Source organism: Chelonia mydas, chromosome 4, assembly GCF_015237465.2.
Source record: "Chelonia mydas isolate rCheMyd1 chromosome 4, rCheMyd1.pri.v2, whole genome shotgun sequence".
In the NCBI taxonomy this organism is placed as follows: Eukaryota; Metazoa; Chordata; order Testudines; family Cheloniidae; genus Chelonia; species Chelonia mydas.
The window spans coordinates 57,904,273-57,921,413 of NC_057852.1; the positions used below are offsets into that span (position 1 = coordinate 57,904,273).

General features: G+C 40.5%; 1 long non-coding RNA gene across 2 annotated transcripts in view; it reads right to left on the reverse strand.

Annotated features, from left to right (window-relative positions):
• Positions 1-238: 238 nt before the first annotated feature.
• The window catches only part of LOC122465471, a 36,134-nt gene continuing 19,231 nt past the window's right edge, over positions 239-17,141 (reverse strand). Inside the window, exons 2-4 of one of the 2 annotated variants that reach the window (XR_006290367.1) lie at positions 9,834-10,081; positions 2,046-2,167; positions 239-838 (exon numbers count right to left, since the gene is read on the reverse strand). This is a non-coding gene — a long non-coding RNA (uncharacterized LOC122465471). Of the gene's footprint in view, positions 839-2,045; positions 2,168-9,833; positions 10,101-17,141 lie in introns of both variants that reach the window. The other variant, XR_006290368.1, reaches the window with a different exon arrangement.

A 17,141-nucleotide genomic window follows, 5' to 3' on the forward strand; every position in this document is an offset into this window, starting at 1 on the left:
TCCTGCTGGTAATAGCTCACCTTACCTGATCTCTCTCGTTACAGTGTGTTGGTAACACCCATTGTTTCATGTTCTCTGTGTATATAAAATCTCCCTACTGTATTTTCCACAGTATGCATCCGATGAAGTGAGCTGTAGCTCACGAAAGCTTATGCGCAAATAAATTTGTTAGTCTCTAAAGTGCCACAAGTACTCCTTTTCTTTTTATGGTAAGAGAGTTCAGTGGTAACAGTTTAGGTACCTGAATTGAATTGTATCTAATCATCCCTCCCAGCTGACACAAGCATGAAATCCTGGGTCCACATTCTCTCCCCGCTGCTGCAGTATTCATGAAGATGGAAAACTAACCTTTGACCAACACTGATCTTAGAACACAGCATTGATCAATTCCAATGAGCTTTAAATACTGTAATTGTCCCGTGGATCTGAGAAGCATTGGATGTGCTGGGTCCAGGGAGAAGAGGGAGGGAATGAGGATCAGCAGCCTAGACTTGGTTTTGTCTGAGTTGAGAAGTAGTGCTTTTTAAGTGAGAGGTGAATTATAACTGTTCAGCAAATGCATTGTGCGTAGGAGTCAACTCACGTAGAAAGTGGTTCCCTGATCATAACAGATGGCATGCTGGCAGGATAAGTTTTAAATGGCAGAGTGTTAATGTCGAAAGATTTCAACAGCAGCTTCCATGACAGGGACAGACATAAATGAAAAATATGAAGACATTTCAATAACTTACTGGAGTATCACTTCTTGTTTAATATTTCTATCTCAACTCCCAAACTGCTAGATGGAGTTTTCTTGGCTGTAGGTAAAATATTAGGTTCCAACTCAGCAAGTCTGATCCTGTCAGAAAAAAAAAAAAAGTAATGGGGGAAATCTATTTTTAGGGAAATCAAGAGTGAAAACCAGGATTTTATCAGATCAGGGAAGAAATGAGTTGGATCTTTGAATGGTATACAATAAACGCCTTGCAGAAACTACTGAGCAACCAAAGGAGACTCCTCTTGACTTGCTGGTTTTATGAAAAGGTCTCTTGGAAGAAGGTCAGAGCACAAGCCTCTCTCTCTGAGCTGCAATTAGGACTTTGGTTACATACTTCTCAGTTTCTTAACCAGCCAACATGTGTGACACTATAAGCCTAAAAACCATCCAGACACTCATATACAACTTTTAATGTGTAATGATTTCATATTTTACAAAAACTGAGGAAACTAAACTGGATAAAAAACAACAATTTTGGCCACCCAGCTTCTCATCTCTCCTGGTTTGTTTTCTTTTACTCCTTTCTCTTTCCTTGTCTACATTTTTGTTCAATATTTCTTCTAAGTATTTTTAAGAAGTTCTTATTGATGTCGGTTGTTCTCTAATCATTTTCTCACTTACTCTTCTGCTCATCCTGTCTTTTCTCCATTCTTGCAATCTTTCCTTTCACTCATCTTTCTTTTCTCCCAGCCTCTGGTTCAGACCGCAGTTTCCCCTGCTTTTGCATTCAGGCTCAGATTTAGGCTCCTCTTTCATCCCAAATATTCACTCCTGTGCCACCTTGTTTCTTCAGCCTGCCTATTGCAGGGTGGCTGCTGCTACCACCACCTGGCCGTTCTTCCCCTTACCAGGACCTGTGCAGCATAGAGCTCTCCCTGCAGCAGCTGCTATTAGCATGGGTATAACTGAAAGCCTTGCAGAGAACTCTGTAGCTCTGGCTGAAGGAGGAAAAGGTAAAGAGAAGCAATGGAGCACTGATTCCACTCCCTACTGCAGCAGAGGACTACATGAGGTGGTGGCATCAATACATAAGGTAACCAACAGTATTATGGAAAACCTAGGAGATCTGGATATTTGGGGAAGACTCAGAAGCAATAAGTGTTAAGGGTTAAAATATTTTCCTCAAAAGCCAATCTTAGCAGTGTCCTCTGTGAATGCCTGATGGGAACAGGAAGGTAAGGAAGTGTCCCTTGGTAATTTCCAAACAGAATGGGAGTGTGTGGGGGAGGGAAGGGTGTTGATAAACTTATTCCCAGTCTTGAACACTGGTAAAGCACAGGGACCAAACCTGCATAGCAAGCAGATGCTATAGAATCTCTGAGGTTCTTGCTTTTATGGCTGCTATTCTCCACAGGTGATAGATGGCCTCTTCAGAGCCTGTCTTCCAAGAAATAAGCCACAGCACTCTTCCTGAATGAAAAAACAAACAAACCCCACAACCATTAATTGTTAAGTCCAAAGCAGACTGTGCAGAGTTACAAAGGGATCTCTGAAAACTGGGTGACTGGGCAACAAAATAGCAGATGAAGTTCAGAGTTGATAAAGGCAAAGTAATGCACATTGGAAAACATAATCCCAATTATACATGTAGAATGATGGGGTCTAAATTAGCTGTTACCACTCAAGAAAAATGTTGGAGTCATTGTGAATAGTTCTTTGAAAATGTGCAGCAACAGTCAAAAAAGATAACAGAATATTAGGAAACATTAGAAAGGGGATAGATGATAAAACAGAAAATATGATAATGCTGCTATATAAAGGTATGCCCACACCTGGAATACTGCATGCAGTTCTGGTATCCCCACCTAAAAAAGATATTAGAATTAGAGAAAGAAAGGACAGAGAGGGGCAAACAAACATGATTAGGCGTATGGAACAGCTTCCATATGAGGAGAGTTTGATAAGACTAGGACTAAGGGGGGATACGATAGAGAATTATAAAATCGCGACTGATGTGGAGAAAGTGAAAGTGTTATTTACCCTTTCACACAACACAAGAACCAATTAAATTAATAGGCAGCAGGTTTAAAACAAAAGGAAGTATGTCTTCACACTATGCACAGTCAACCTGTGGAACTCATTACCAGGGATGTAATGAAGGTCAAAAGAATAATTTGGTTAAAAAAAGAACAAGAATTTCATGGAGGATAGGTCCATCAGTGGCTATTAGCCAAGGTAATCAGAGATGCAACTCCATGCTCCGGCTGTCCCTAAACCTCTGACTCCTAGAAACTAGGACTGGATGACAGGGGATGGAACTCTCTATAAATTGCCTTTTTTTGTTCTCTCCCTCTAAAGCATCTGGCTCCTATCACAGTCAGAAGACAGGATACTGTGCTAGATGGACCATTGGCCTGACCCCATAGAGACATTTTTGTGTTCTTATGTTCTCTGCTTGCTTGATAGTACTGCAGGAGTATTCACATCTTTCTACCCCATTGATATTAACTTGACACAAGTGAGCATGTTTAATAACTGAAACAGGAAGTCTTCTCAGAGGCTGATTACTAATGTCACTACTAAAGAACGCAATGATTCTAATTTAAAATGGCTATCAAAGGCATATACAGGCCTGTTGTTGTAATTTTGATGGACTACATGTAGCCAGAGAGTCAAACAAGTTACCATGACCCTGGTCACTGTTCATCATTAAACAGATTTAAGCAATGTTCAGGGTTTGCTTTACAAATACCTCAGCCTGCTTAGTACCATGGCAAACACACAATTAAACATCATTTTACCCTTTTATTAAAGATATAGAAAAGGAGGGAAAAACAGTTAAAGCATTTGAAGTGTAAGGTATTAAATAAAGGTTTAATTTTAACAATATCCTTTGTTCCCTTTCTTTTTAACTGGAGAGAGTTTGTTAAAAGTAACCGCACTCCGTATTTGCTGGTCTCTTAGATGGTACTAAAAATGGTAAAAATTGTCATTTTGGGGGAAAAGAGAAGTTAGCAGAGATGGGCTGGAGTTGTTATCACTATTATTTCTAAAGTCCAGTCCTGTTTCCTAAAAGTCAAAATGAAAAACACCCACAAAAGGGGAAAGAAAATAACAGCAAAGAGAGAAAATGCAGCTTCCATCTCTTGCATTAACTTTCACTGGCAACTTCATGCAGGAGGAACACAGGCATGGCACATGGTCTTATCACCCCCTCGGAGACTGGGATAATTTGTACCAGGATTGAACTGTTTAGAGCACTGCTTTTAGCTGCCTTTTTACACCAGTGCCGTGGACATGGATGTAGGCAGTCAGAGCAGTGGTGGTCATGCCTCGTGGTCAGAGCAGGAGTCAGGCACCAAGCCCAGGGTCAGAGCTGGAGACATATAAGCTGTCATCTGGCACAAGGCAGAAGGGAAGGAATCAGGTACAAGACAAGACAGGAAGGCAGGGATCAGGAGGCACGCAGGGCTCTGGAGGCAAACGAGAAGGCAGGGATTCACTTAGTTGCTCGGACAAGTTCTTTTGCCTCCTTCTGGCTTAAATAGTGAGTCAGACAGAGAGAGGCTGGACACCTCCTCCAAGGAGGAGAGCTGGGGAGCTTCATGGACGGTGACTATGGTGAGCTAGGGTCCAACAGCCCATGCTCCCTGCTGGTATCAGTGAGCTGCTGGATGGTGGCTGTGGTCCGAGGACTGCCTAGGGACCTGCGTTTGAGACCTGCAATCCCTCAATACCAGTAGTTTTAGCCAGCTAAGACAGAAGGCAAAGAGGAGGGATGGAAAAGAAAGAAAGCACCAAAGGTGGAGGCTTGGGTGGTGCGTGCGTGACAAAGTCTGACATCCCTGTTGGTGGAGTTGTGATGTTTTCTGGGTCCCTCTCTTTGGCCAAGTCTGGTCAACAACAAAAAGGCACAATGATGTTAGGGTGGATCCCAGAGTCCCAGGAGATGGTGAGGGTGGCAACCATGCTAAAGAAGATTACTCTTCTTGTTCTCCCATCTTTCCGTTGGGCAATTTTCCCCCCAAAGTCTCTTTTTGAGAACCCTAAAAGCGGAAATGTAGGTGGAATAGCTCATTATTTTGTCCACAAATTGGGCCTAATTTCTGACATATCAATTTTGATCCATTGATTTCTGGTCCCATACTTCTCTTGTTTACCAGGCATGATCATACCACAGTCCTTGAGTTATATCTGTAGGCTTTTTTGTTTAGATTAGGGCTGTTAATTAATCGCAGTTAACTCATGCAATTAAATTCAAAAAAATTAATCACAATTAAAAAAATAATCATGATTAATCATCATTTTGATCACACTGTTAAACAATAGAATACCAATTTAAATGTATTAAATATTTTGGATGTTTTTGTACATTTTCAAATATATCAATTTGAGTTACAACATAGGATACCAAGTGTACAGTGCTCACTATTTTTGACTGCAAATATTTGCACTGTAAAATGATAAAATAGTATTTTTCAATTCACCTCATACAAGCCCTGTAGTGCAATCTCTTTATTGTGAAAGTTCAACTTACAAATGTAGATTGTTTTGTTACATAACTGCACTCAAAAACAAAACAATGTAAAGCTTCAGAGTCTCCAAGTCCACTCAGTCCTACTTCTTGTTCAGCCAATTGCGAAGACAAACAAGTTTGTTTACATTTACAGGAGATAATGCTGCCCGCTTCTTATTTATGTCACCTGAAAGTGAGACTAGTTTTAGAGTGCAGTTATGTAATAAAAAAAAACAAAAACAAACAAAAAGCTGCATATGTAAGTTTAACTTTCATGATAAAGTGATTGCACTACAGTACTTATGTGAGGTGAATTGAAAAATATTATTTCTTTTATTTTACAGTGCAAATATTTGTAATAAAACTATAGAGTAAGAATTGCACACTTGGTATTCTGTGTTTAATTGAAATCAATATATTTGAAAATATAGAAAACATCAAAAAATATTTAAATAAATGGTATTCTATTATTGTTTAACAGCGTGATTAATCATGATTAATTTTTTTAATCACTTGACAGCCCTACTTTAGATTAATGCAGTCTGACTCCCCTTTGCACCTTTTCCCATCAACATGTATTGTAGTAGGTTATCACAACATGAATTTCTATCTGCTTTCCCACAACTGAGTTCACAATTAGAGTAAGTTTGCTGGCCCAATTACCTACAACAGGAAACACCTTTAAAATGAATAAACTGGGAGACTGAGAGGCTACATTTTCTTGGCAGGGCAAAATATGTAGTCTCTTCTGGAAGCCACCATTAGTAACATTCCATAAGTTAACCTAAGCACGTGCATCTGAAGCACTATCCTCTCTACCGATCTAGAAACATAACACAAAGGTACATATTCATTGGGCTACCTGGATTTCTTTCTTTGTGGGTCAATTTGTCAATTGCTGCCAAAGCCCGATGTACAGTTTCTTGAACACTAGTGTCTGATTAATACATTCAGTATATGTATTAAACACCACTAAGACCTGGTTTACACTTAAAGTTTAAGTCAAAATAGCTGGGTCAGTCAGGGGTTTGAAAAATCCGCATCCCTGGCTGGTGTAGCTATGCTGATCTAACCCCCAGTGTAGAAGCAGCTTGCCAGTGGAAGAATGCTTCTGTAAATGCAACTACTGGGGAGGTGGCATTCCTACATCAACAGAAAAACCCCTTCCGCCAGCATAGCTGTGCCTACACTATGGGGTTATGCTGGCATAGCTACTGAAACATAGCTATATCAGTATAGTCCCCATAGTGTAGACGAACCCTAAGTAATTAGAGGACATCATGGTGGCAATTAGAACTCTGCCACCAGAATTTTCAAACTTGGTTTCCTAAAGTTAGGCACCCAAGCTTAATAAATATCACACCACATATTTAAGTTCCTAACTGTGGATGTAATAGCGTAATGGTCAGGCAGATTTGAACATTTTGGCCTGTGTTTTCATTTCACTGCTCAGTTATTCTGTTCTGGACATGAAAGCCCAGATTTCAAAATGCAGTCACCCTCTTTCCAGACACAATCCGAACCCACAAAAAATTGCACACATATTAAGTAGCTGAAACCAGAACATGATTTTCTTCATGTTATGCACAAAAAGCATTTCCAGTTGGATTCATGTAACTTTACAATATAGTTTTATTTTCACCGATAGTTTGTTTTTATGTCAAACAGTTTTATTGAAGTTAAATGGGAATTAGTTATGATGCTCTGGCTTTACTGCTACTGTAGTCTACAGGACTAACCTGCTTGCTTGCATATACATCTTTTCTTATAGTTTAAGTATTTGGTTTATTGTAATAGATGTATAGATTTATATTAAAGTAAGTTTGGCTGTAATGCAAGAGACCTATAGGTCATATCCTGTATGTTAAGCTAAGACAAAGTTAGCATATCTATATTAAGACCTTTTACTCAGAAAGCAAAGTTGACCTATAGCTTGTTACCTACATAGATAAGTATCCACGCATATGTCGAGGACCTTTTACCTAGACCAATAGACAATGGAAGAATGGCTTGGGGGGGGTTTCAGTTTGTACCCATGGACTTAACACGTACACTACAAGAAAACTTTATGCACAAACATACTAGCCTATGGGGTAAGCATACCCTAACATTTTGTGGGTGGGGAATGAAATTTGGGCATAGGAGGAAGGTTTTCCGGCACTTGTGCCTATAAAAGAGGTGACCCACCTCGCTAGAGTGTGTTGGTTTGCGGGTTTTTTTTCCTTCTCTCTCTCTCATATATATAAGTAGGCTATACTTGTTCTACTTAAACTAAGTTTCAAGGGAACTAGGCTAAGCTTGGTTTCCATACGTTTTTATTCTTAGTTTATTAGGTTTTGATTTTAAAGTTTAAGTTAGTCAAATAAACCCTAAGTTAGTTTTGATAGCTCTTAGCATTAGGTTGTTTTTTTTTTTTTAAGCACTGCATCCCTCACTCAAGAATTGAGAAACCTGAACTGCAAGGCTGGTCCTTTGTCTCTTACCACCAGGTTATCAAGGAAGGATGTAAGTATATTAACCAAAGCTTTGTTGCATATAATACTATATTATCATATGTATCTTTTGAATAGCAGTAATGCAATTGTAACTTTGTAACTCTGAGTGTTTTACCATTTACTTACTATTTCATTAATTTTAATAAAAAGTCTTTAAGGCTATATCTGTCTCAGTGTGAGCTTCCTGTCATACCCCTGAGGGTCCTTTGTAAATTCTATGGAGCCTGATTCGGGACAAGAACTTTTGACTTCTGATCAAACAGATTGGCGAGCCTAAAACCCATATGATTAATAATAATAATTGTTAATATTGGTAATTGATTGTTAATGATATTAATTAAATTACATTAAAATTAAATTAAAATATTAGGGCACCCTAAATCAGTCTACACTACAAACTGTCCTGAGAAGAAGCAAAATTATTTGCTGAGCAGAATTTAAAGGTAGAATGGGGGGGGAGGGGAAGAAATCAGTGGTGCCAAATAACTGCAGTTTACCACAAGGGTCCACAGCTTATCCTGTGTTCATTTGACAACAGTCCAGTTTGGCAAGGACAATCTTGGGTTCTGAACATCCAATCCAAAAGCTGGTGTCCCAGTCAGTGTCCCGCTATCATTGCCAGGTATCTTTCTCACTTGCTTCCAGAGTCAGGCCCCAAAAGCCATGAGACTTATTTTTTTTAAAAAATGATGAGATTTAACATAAATAATTAAATAAATAAAAACCCACCACACACATCACTTGGGGGCTCTTTTTATTTACCTTCAAGTTTCTAAACATGGGTGATCGCCTGAAGCGTTCACAATTACCAGTCTATAAGAATGCATGTTACAGGACATTTACAGGGAGCTGTACTCTTTGTAGCTTCACAGGCAGGCAGTGTCCATATCTACCTCACGTAGCGAAAGCACAAACCAAACTTCTTTCCCTGTAACCACTGTCTCACACTTTTGCATTTTGCATGAAAGAATGTTTTCCTTATTCAGTCAAAAAAGCTAACAATGTTGGAAATCATTAAAAAAGGGATATATAATAAAACAGAAAATATCATCGTGCCTCTATGTAAATCCATGTTACTCCCACACCTTGAATATTGCATGCAATTGGAAAAGGTACAGAAAAGGGCAACAGAAATGATCAGTGGGATGGAACAGCTTCCAGATGAGAAGAGATTAATAAGACGAGGACTTTTCAGCTTGGAAAAAGAGAGATGACAAGGGATGATATGATAGAGGTCTATAAAATCATGACTGGTGTGGAGCAAGTAAATAAAGAAGAATCATTTACTCCTTCACATAACACAAGAACTAGTGGTCACCAAATGAAATTAATAGGCAGCAGGTTTAAAACAAACAAAAGGCAATATTTCTTCACACAACACACAGTCAACCTGTGGAACTCATTGCCAGAGGATGTTGTGAAGGCCAAGACTGTAACGGGGTTTCAAAAAGAACTAGATAAATTCATGGAGGATAGGTCCATCAATGGCTATGAGCCAGGATGATGTTCCTAGCCTCTGTTTGCCAGAAGCTGGGAATGGATGACAGAGGATGGATCACTTGATGATTACCTGTTCTGTTCATTCCCTCTGAAACACCTGGCATTGTCCACTGTCAGAAGACAAGATACTGGGCTAGATGGACCTTTGGTCTGACCCAGTATGGACGTTCTTACATTCTCATTTGATCCTGGCCTTGGAGAGACTAAGGTGTAGGCTATGCTGCCAGTGGCCATTTTTGGGGCAGCAGGTGAGATAGGGAGGAGGGGATATTTGCCGGGCAGGACAGCTGAGGGAAGGGGAAAGGAAAATAAGTACATGCCCATGGGCCTTCAACAGTGTGGGCCTGGAAACAGTCAACAGCTGGGACTTTAGCATGAGACAGAGGTCAATTGTCTAGCTAGAGTAGCCACCATTTTGGAAAGGTGTACAGGTTGGGGGAGCAAACAGGCAGCATGGGCCAGCAGAGGGAGGAAAGGAGAGAGAGAGGCTGGAAAGGACCTCGGTCTCAGAAAGGCTTCTAGCTCACATCCACCTACAGTGGCTGCAGCCAGAACAGAAGCTAGTATGACAAAATAGCATAACAAATTAAGAAGTTAGAGTAATTAAAAAAAAATGACCACACACCTTAGATGTCAAGGTTCCCTCTGTAGGATCAGTCTCATTCCCAGTCCGGGTAGCAATGAGGCTCACCTTCTGCCTGGTTGGCATCATGGTGCCGAGACCCAAAAGAGCTCCTGGCTTTCTGTGGAGATCTCTTCACTGGCCTCCTTGTTCTCATCCCCCAAGGAGTCTTGCTTCTCATACTCAGCTGAGGTTGGGGAAAGAGAAGGCAGGCAGCAGGCTCCACAAGGTTTGGGTTTTCATGTCATTATCTAAAATCACATCCAGCGCCTCAAAAAAACAAAACAAAACAAAAACAAACGTCAGGTTACATGTCCCCTGCTGGGTGTTTTTCCTGTTGTCCCTCATTTTAATGTAAGTGCTCCTGACCTGTTTGCTCTTTCTCTGGTACTGTTCAGCATTTATGGCCACTTTCAGACAACTGTTTAGTAATGTCCACAAAAAGGTCTTTATTCCAGTTACTGTTTACAAGAGTTTCCTGCACTTGTGCTTCTCCCCAGATGGTGATGAGATGCAGGGTCTCAGCACAGCTCCAAAAGGCTGCTCAAGGCATGTTGCAGAATTTCTGGAGCAATCACAGCAGTTGGGGGACAGTGGTATGGGGGAAGGGGAGAAGGAATGGAGTGGGAAGAGAGGACACACAGAGCCCCTTGCATGTGGGGGAGGGGAGTATGGGGGTTGCAGGGAGTTCCTGAGAGAGAGAGAGTGATGGAAGGATGGCACACAGGGAGCTGTAGGTGGGGGAAATGGAGCAATGTAAAGAGGCTCTGGTATCGGCAATGAGCTCAGCCTACAGAAGCAACAAAGCATGCAACCTTCTACTTATAAATATGCTTCCTGATGGATTTTACAATGGTATGTGAGACCGAGCAATTCCTTGATTGTTTCACTTCTTATTGACCTAAGTGTCTATAAGCTGGTGGGCTGTCTCACCAGCCCAGGAAGGATCGATACCATGGCAGAGTCTGTTTCAGGCCATTGCCTCCAGGCACAATTTTTTGGGTAATATCAAAATAAAACATGGACTACAGTTCCCAGAGACTTCTCTCTCCCCTTCTCAGCCCTCCTAGTTCCTTGCCTTGACCCAGGGACTCCTGCAGGAGTCCACCTTCTCCCTGCACGTCTTATTCCCCTGGCTGTCTACTTGAAAGCCACCTAATAGCTTGGTTCTTTCACCTGTCACGGGAGCCTGACTGTTCCATGTAGTTCTCCAGATCAGTGGAGCACTTGCTGGCCTTTGTAGAGAGCCAGGTGCTCTTCAGTCTATCACCTGACCCCTCACCTGACAGTCTGAACTTTGAGGCAGATGACTAGTTACAGATGGGACTGGGCCCAGATCCCATTGAGGGGGCTAGCCACCCTGTGACAATGTTGTAAGAAACTTTCACAACAAGAAACCGTCAATTCTGCATATAGTCTAGCTTTAAAATACAACAAAATACAAAGATGCTCTTTAAACATGCAGAAAACTACAAAGTACTGCAACAGTGTAAAAGTGAGGGAGTAACAAGTGAGGACAATACAATTTAAGAAGAACACACTCCATATGACTCACATGACCAGAAAAGAAAATCACACACACACACACACACACACACACACAAATGATTTTAAAAAAGAAACACGGTCAAGTTGTAGCATCAGTTTCATGTTAAGTGTTAGAAATCAGTTTATCTCCTAGAAGTTTCCACTAAAAACACATCTTTATATGAAACATGGCAGCACACAGCAGTAGCGTTGGAACAATTTTTATAGTGAAGGGGGCTGAAAGCCATTGAACAAAAACTGTAAATTTTGTATATGATGGAAATCACTTCAACCCAGGGGGTGCTACCACACCCCAGCACCACTTGTTCCAGCACCCCTGGCGTGCAGAGATTTAATATCAGGACAAAGCAAGCCCATTGATAATAAAAGGGAAGAAATCTACACAAAATCAATATTAGAAACAGACTCATTGATATTTTATGTCATGCTGATTATCATATCCATGCCACTAAAGCACCTAGTCTACAATGAGACTTTTGAACACTTTTCCTACAACTGGGCTTGCACCAGTACAGCTGCATTGGTAGTAGCTCTGGTGCCAGTGCTAGTGTACTCTGGGCACAGGCATTTTTAAGACCATGCCAGCTAACCTTGCTCACAGTGGTAAAAAACTCCCACACTCATCTAAGACTGCTAGTGCTTCCCCCAGCAGAGATACATGATGCTACACCAGCACTGAGAAAAATTCTAGTCTAAACAATGCTTTAGTGTAATGTCGTGGGCCACATATTCCTGCTTCTGCCATAATAGTTTCCAACACACCATAGATTGTGAATAGTTTTACTATGAAATGGGCAATTAAAAAAAATAGGTTTTCTCATGCAAAAAATTATTCCTCTGATATTCCTATTCTGCAATCAGTATTTTAAAAAGCTAATTTAATAAGCAAAAAACTGCAGCCTTGAGCTAGGTACAGTGTGCATCAATTTCTACACATACTCTCCAGGCAAGTAGTCTATTACAAAAGAAGCCTTGTTCATGACTTACAGTACATAATAAGTACTTACAATGACACAATATATTTCTCTGATAAGATTATAAATGCAATATCAGAAGGAAATCCATACAAATCTAATCAAGAACACACAACAGGGTTACAAAATAAAAAGCTAAAGTATTTAGACTGAAGGTTTAAAATCATAATTAATTTTAAACTTTAACACTAGTGGTGGACCTAATTCCTGCAGGAATTTAATTTTAAACCTTTACTACTACATTCTGATTGTAATAGAGATTCAAGGCCAAGAGGCTTTTAGTATTGCCTTGAATTTAATACAGATGTCTAGTGCAAGCCTAGCTCAAGTTAGCAGAAATAGAATGTTTAAGAGCTTATTGAAAGCTACATAAATGAACTACTATATGGAGTTGAGTCTGCAAAAAGCCTTTCAGATACTACCCCTGAAAAGTTCATAACAGTTGAAGCACAGAATACAGCTCAATCAGAACTGAATTGTTTACAGCAGAAGACATGATAATAGAATGGATTTGTCACTCACGTAGGGACCAGGGCATGGGAGGTCAATCCTAATGGTTAGAGTGAGTAGCCTGGAACCAAGGTCAGAGTTGGGTGCCAAGCTAAAGGTCAGAGCCAGAGCCCGGAGTAAAGCTAAGGGTCAAAGCCAGAATCAGCACCAGGTGTAGAGCATAGGATCAGGGTCCCAGAAAAAGGCAGTAACTGGGAACAGAGGGGATCTGAAGCAAGGAGAGTAGGAGACAGGCAAATAGGCAGCGTTCATAGTAGCAGCCAGCTAACAATTCACCTAGTTGCTCAGACAATGTCCTTTGCCTCTTTCTGGTTTAAGTAGATCTTACCAGCCAACCAGTGGGGCTAGACACTTCCTCCAAGCAATAATTTTGTGGGTGGCGCCCTTTGTGAGCTAGAGCTTCACTGGCCCCATTCTCCACTAGTTCAGATGAGTTGCTGGATGGCAGCAATAGTCAGAGCACTGTGTGGGGCTCTATAGCCTGGTTTTAGGCCCACAATCCCTCACATCATGCTGACAGAATTATAAAACTCACTATCTCAGTGAGGTCTAGCCAGATTACTGTGATCACCAACTGATGCTCATTTTACATGAAGGAACCAAAATACAACATTCAAAATGAGAGCTAGATGACTCAGAAGGATTGGGGAGGGGGGCAGGCCTTTCACCTCTAGGTCATGACTATGAACCCAGCTCATATCAGTAATAATCAAAAGTCTGGACAGAAGATTAATGTAAGACGGCGTATTAAGCATCTTTCAGAACAGCATGCTAGTCACTCCCTCTCTCAGCTTCTCCACCCCAATGATAACAAGAATTGTAATGTTGAATTGGATTCAAAGATTGAAAGAGAGCCAATAAAATTGATCATATAAACTAAGCCAATAAAGTCTGATGATATAAACTAAGAGCAGGGTTAAAGGAAGACTATTGAGAGAATGTCAGTTGTTAAGACGGAACTAACTAAAGCATAAAGAAGAATTTTAGCATAATTAGACTAACATCAAGGACAGGTTCTAACCACATTCTACAACCATTGGTAGTAATAGGTGAAGAAATAGGTGAAGAAAGAGGTGAGAGGAAAAAATGTTTGAGGTCAAGTGTGATACCATGATTTCTGGCCTTGCTGAAAAGTTTGAGGTCTTTCTTCTAGGTAAAAAGTCCTCTCTGCTCCTTGCCAATAACCCTGCTATCACTCTTCTGAACTCTGAGCTTATATTTAAATAAATTATTTAAAAATATTTAAATATGAATTTAATAGGAAGTTTGGGTGTGTTCTGGCAATGAGAAGAGGCAAGATATAACAGAGAGATCAGGTAATTTGGTTAAGGGGCAGTACAACTGGGTGTCATCAATAGAGATTAAATCTAATTCTCCTCGTATTAATAGGTCACACCCCTCTTGAAGTCAATGAAATGCAGCAGAAGAATATGGTCTGTAACCTTTGAGACTGAAGCTGACGCTTTCCAAAGAGAGAGGTCCAAATCCAGAAGGAGAGGACTGTATTATACCATTCAGCTACTATGTGGCACTGTGTGTCACATATCTTATTTAAGGTTTCAGAGTAACAGCTGTGTTAGTCTGTATTGCAAAAAGAAAAGGAGTACTTGTGGCACCTCACTTCTGAAGTGAGCTGTAGCTCACGAAAGCTTATGCTCAGATAAATTGGTTAGTCTCTAAGGTGCCACAAGTATTCCATATCTTATTTAAGCTAACCTAAACCAGACCTGGGAAAGTATTAAAGAATCTTATGAAAGACATCTGGTGTAACTCTCTGGGAAGGAACCTCTGTAGTTAGTCCATATGAGATAGAGAAGCCTGACCTGCTAGTAGCTGCTCCGCCACCTACCATATACGAGAAATATATGACATGGTGTCTAGAATAAACTATGATTAGAAGATGGGGGTATACATTTCTATTCCATAGTAAATAAAATCAGAAAAACACTTTGGGGGGGGGAAATAGAGTATGCACCTTCTCAGTCACTTCTTGAGGTTAAAGATCTCAGCAATTTCTCCCATCAAAATGACAAATGTTAGTAGACCACAAAATGGTGAATTTCCAAACTTTTTTGGAAAAAAAAAATCAACTGCCTAACGAATTTTTGCAAAATGTCTCAGTCCAAAGTGTCTGACTGAGGTATGTCACCCGAACATAAAAGAGAATTTATCATGATGGTGATGAGGTAATCAAATAAGGAGTCTCCCCTATATTGTGTAGCCCATGTAAGAGTAGAGAACAATCACAGTCAGCGCTCTCTGGCAAGCACACAGACTGTTCCCCAAACTGCTCTCTCCCTGGGCTCATGGCACTCCAAAGGAGGCAGGGAGAAATATAGAATAGGCAGAGCTATGGAGCCCCTCTCACTCACTCACACACACACACACACACACACAGACCCCTACCTGCCAGCTACAGCTGTGTGAGATATGCTGTACCCTTGAAGCATAGCAGCTTGTGAACACCACTGCATATTGGAGAGCTCCAGGAAACATGCTGCTTGTCCCATTTTTTGTAAAGTGCTTTGTATGCTTGTGGGTGCCATAAAAGAAATAATAATCAGTCTCTCCCCTATTCAGACACATACATACAGTGACACCTTCTCACGTTCATCCATACACTCCTCATAGATACTCCTTTCATGGTCCAACAGCAAATGGACAGGGGCTGTTTCTTTGCAGACTGTGGAAGATAGTATTGCATCTTCTCACACTTAGGTCCCATTTAGAAGTCTTCCCTCACAACCACAAAAACATAATTAATGCTTCAGCCCTCAAGTAATAGCTTAGATTTTTGCAGAAGTTGATACTCACCCAGGAAAGATTCCTATTCACCATGAGCAAGTAGCTTTAATAATTATTCTTTATTCAAAATAAGCTCTGAGCTTGGCATAACTGCTACATTTATGTGGGATTTAGGTGATTACTTTGGAGTCTGCCTGACTTCACAATGAAGCAATGTTATGCAAACTGATTTGTTCAGCCGAAGAAAAAAAAATTAGTAGGAATAAGGTTCTCTTTTATATTTAATTAATGGTTTGTCATTAACTTGCTACAGCACTACTTTATCCAAGCAAAACAGCATTCATATCAATATTTACTATCATTCTAATTTTCTACTTGTTTTCTTCATCAATGCTGCCACCTTCTGGCAGCCACAAGAGATTCAGTCCAGTTCTCTCAATCTAATGCAAGTAGGATTACATCACCCTGGATGGTCTCAAAATTGTACTGTTATTACTATCTTAGCGCTCAGTCCTACAAACCCTTGCTCACATCTACAGGCCCATCAACTTCAGTGGGACTACTCACATGCAGGACCAATGCCTAACACTGAAAATAGTAAATACCTGTAGGAGACCAAAACAACTAGTTATAGCCATCTGTTTATCTGTCTTGGTTCTTAAATGGGCCCCATCATCACCAGAACCTTTCAACACTCTTTCTTCCTTCCTTACCTATAGGGGAAATGGCTTAGCTAATTGTGTGAGAGTGTGAGTGTGAGAGAGACACAGGTTATATTGTGTGTCCATCCATCTATGAAGGATTTACTGAGGAAAGGCTAAACTGAAGAAAGAAGTTTTAACCCATGGTCATTATTCTCTATTGTGAGAGTTAGTTACCTAGTCTAGGTATAGCTCCTGTGAAAGTTCTGTCACCTGAGCCTTCCTAGTTTGGCCAACTCTTTAATTGTTCCATCTATCCTGTGAGATCAAGGTGGTAGAGGGAGAAATTTTCCTCACGTGGTTAGGGCCAATCCCTTGAAGAGCTTAGAATATCAGGACAGGGACCCTGAACTAGACTTTCTTTATTGGGAGGTGTCAAGGTTCCTTCCCCACTCTGAACTCTAGGGTGCAGATGTGGGGACCTGCATGAAAACCTCCTAAGCTTACTTTTACCAGCTTAGGTTAAAACTTCCCCAAGGTACAAACTATTTTACCTTTTGCCCTTGGACTTTATCACTGCCACCACCAAACGTCTAACAAGTATATAATTGGGAAAGAGCCCGTTTGGAAACTTCTTTCTTCCAAAAATCCTCCCAACCCTTACACCCCCTTTCCTGGGGAAGGCTTGATAAAAATCCTCACCAATTTGCATAGGTGAACACAGACCCAAACCCTTGGATCTTAAGAACAATGAAAAAGCAATCAGATTCTTAAAAGAAGAATTTTAATAGAAGAAAAAAGTAAAAAGAATCATCTTGGTAAAATCAGGATGGTAAATACCTTACAGGGTAATTAGATTCAAAACATAGAGAATCCCTCTAGGCAAAACCTTA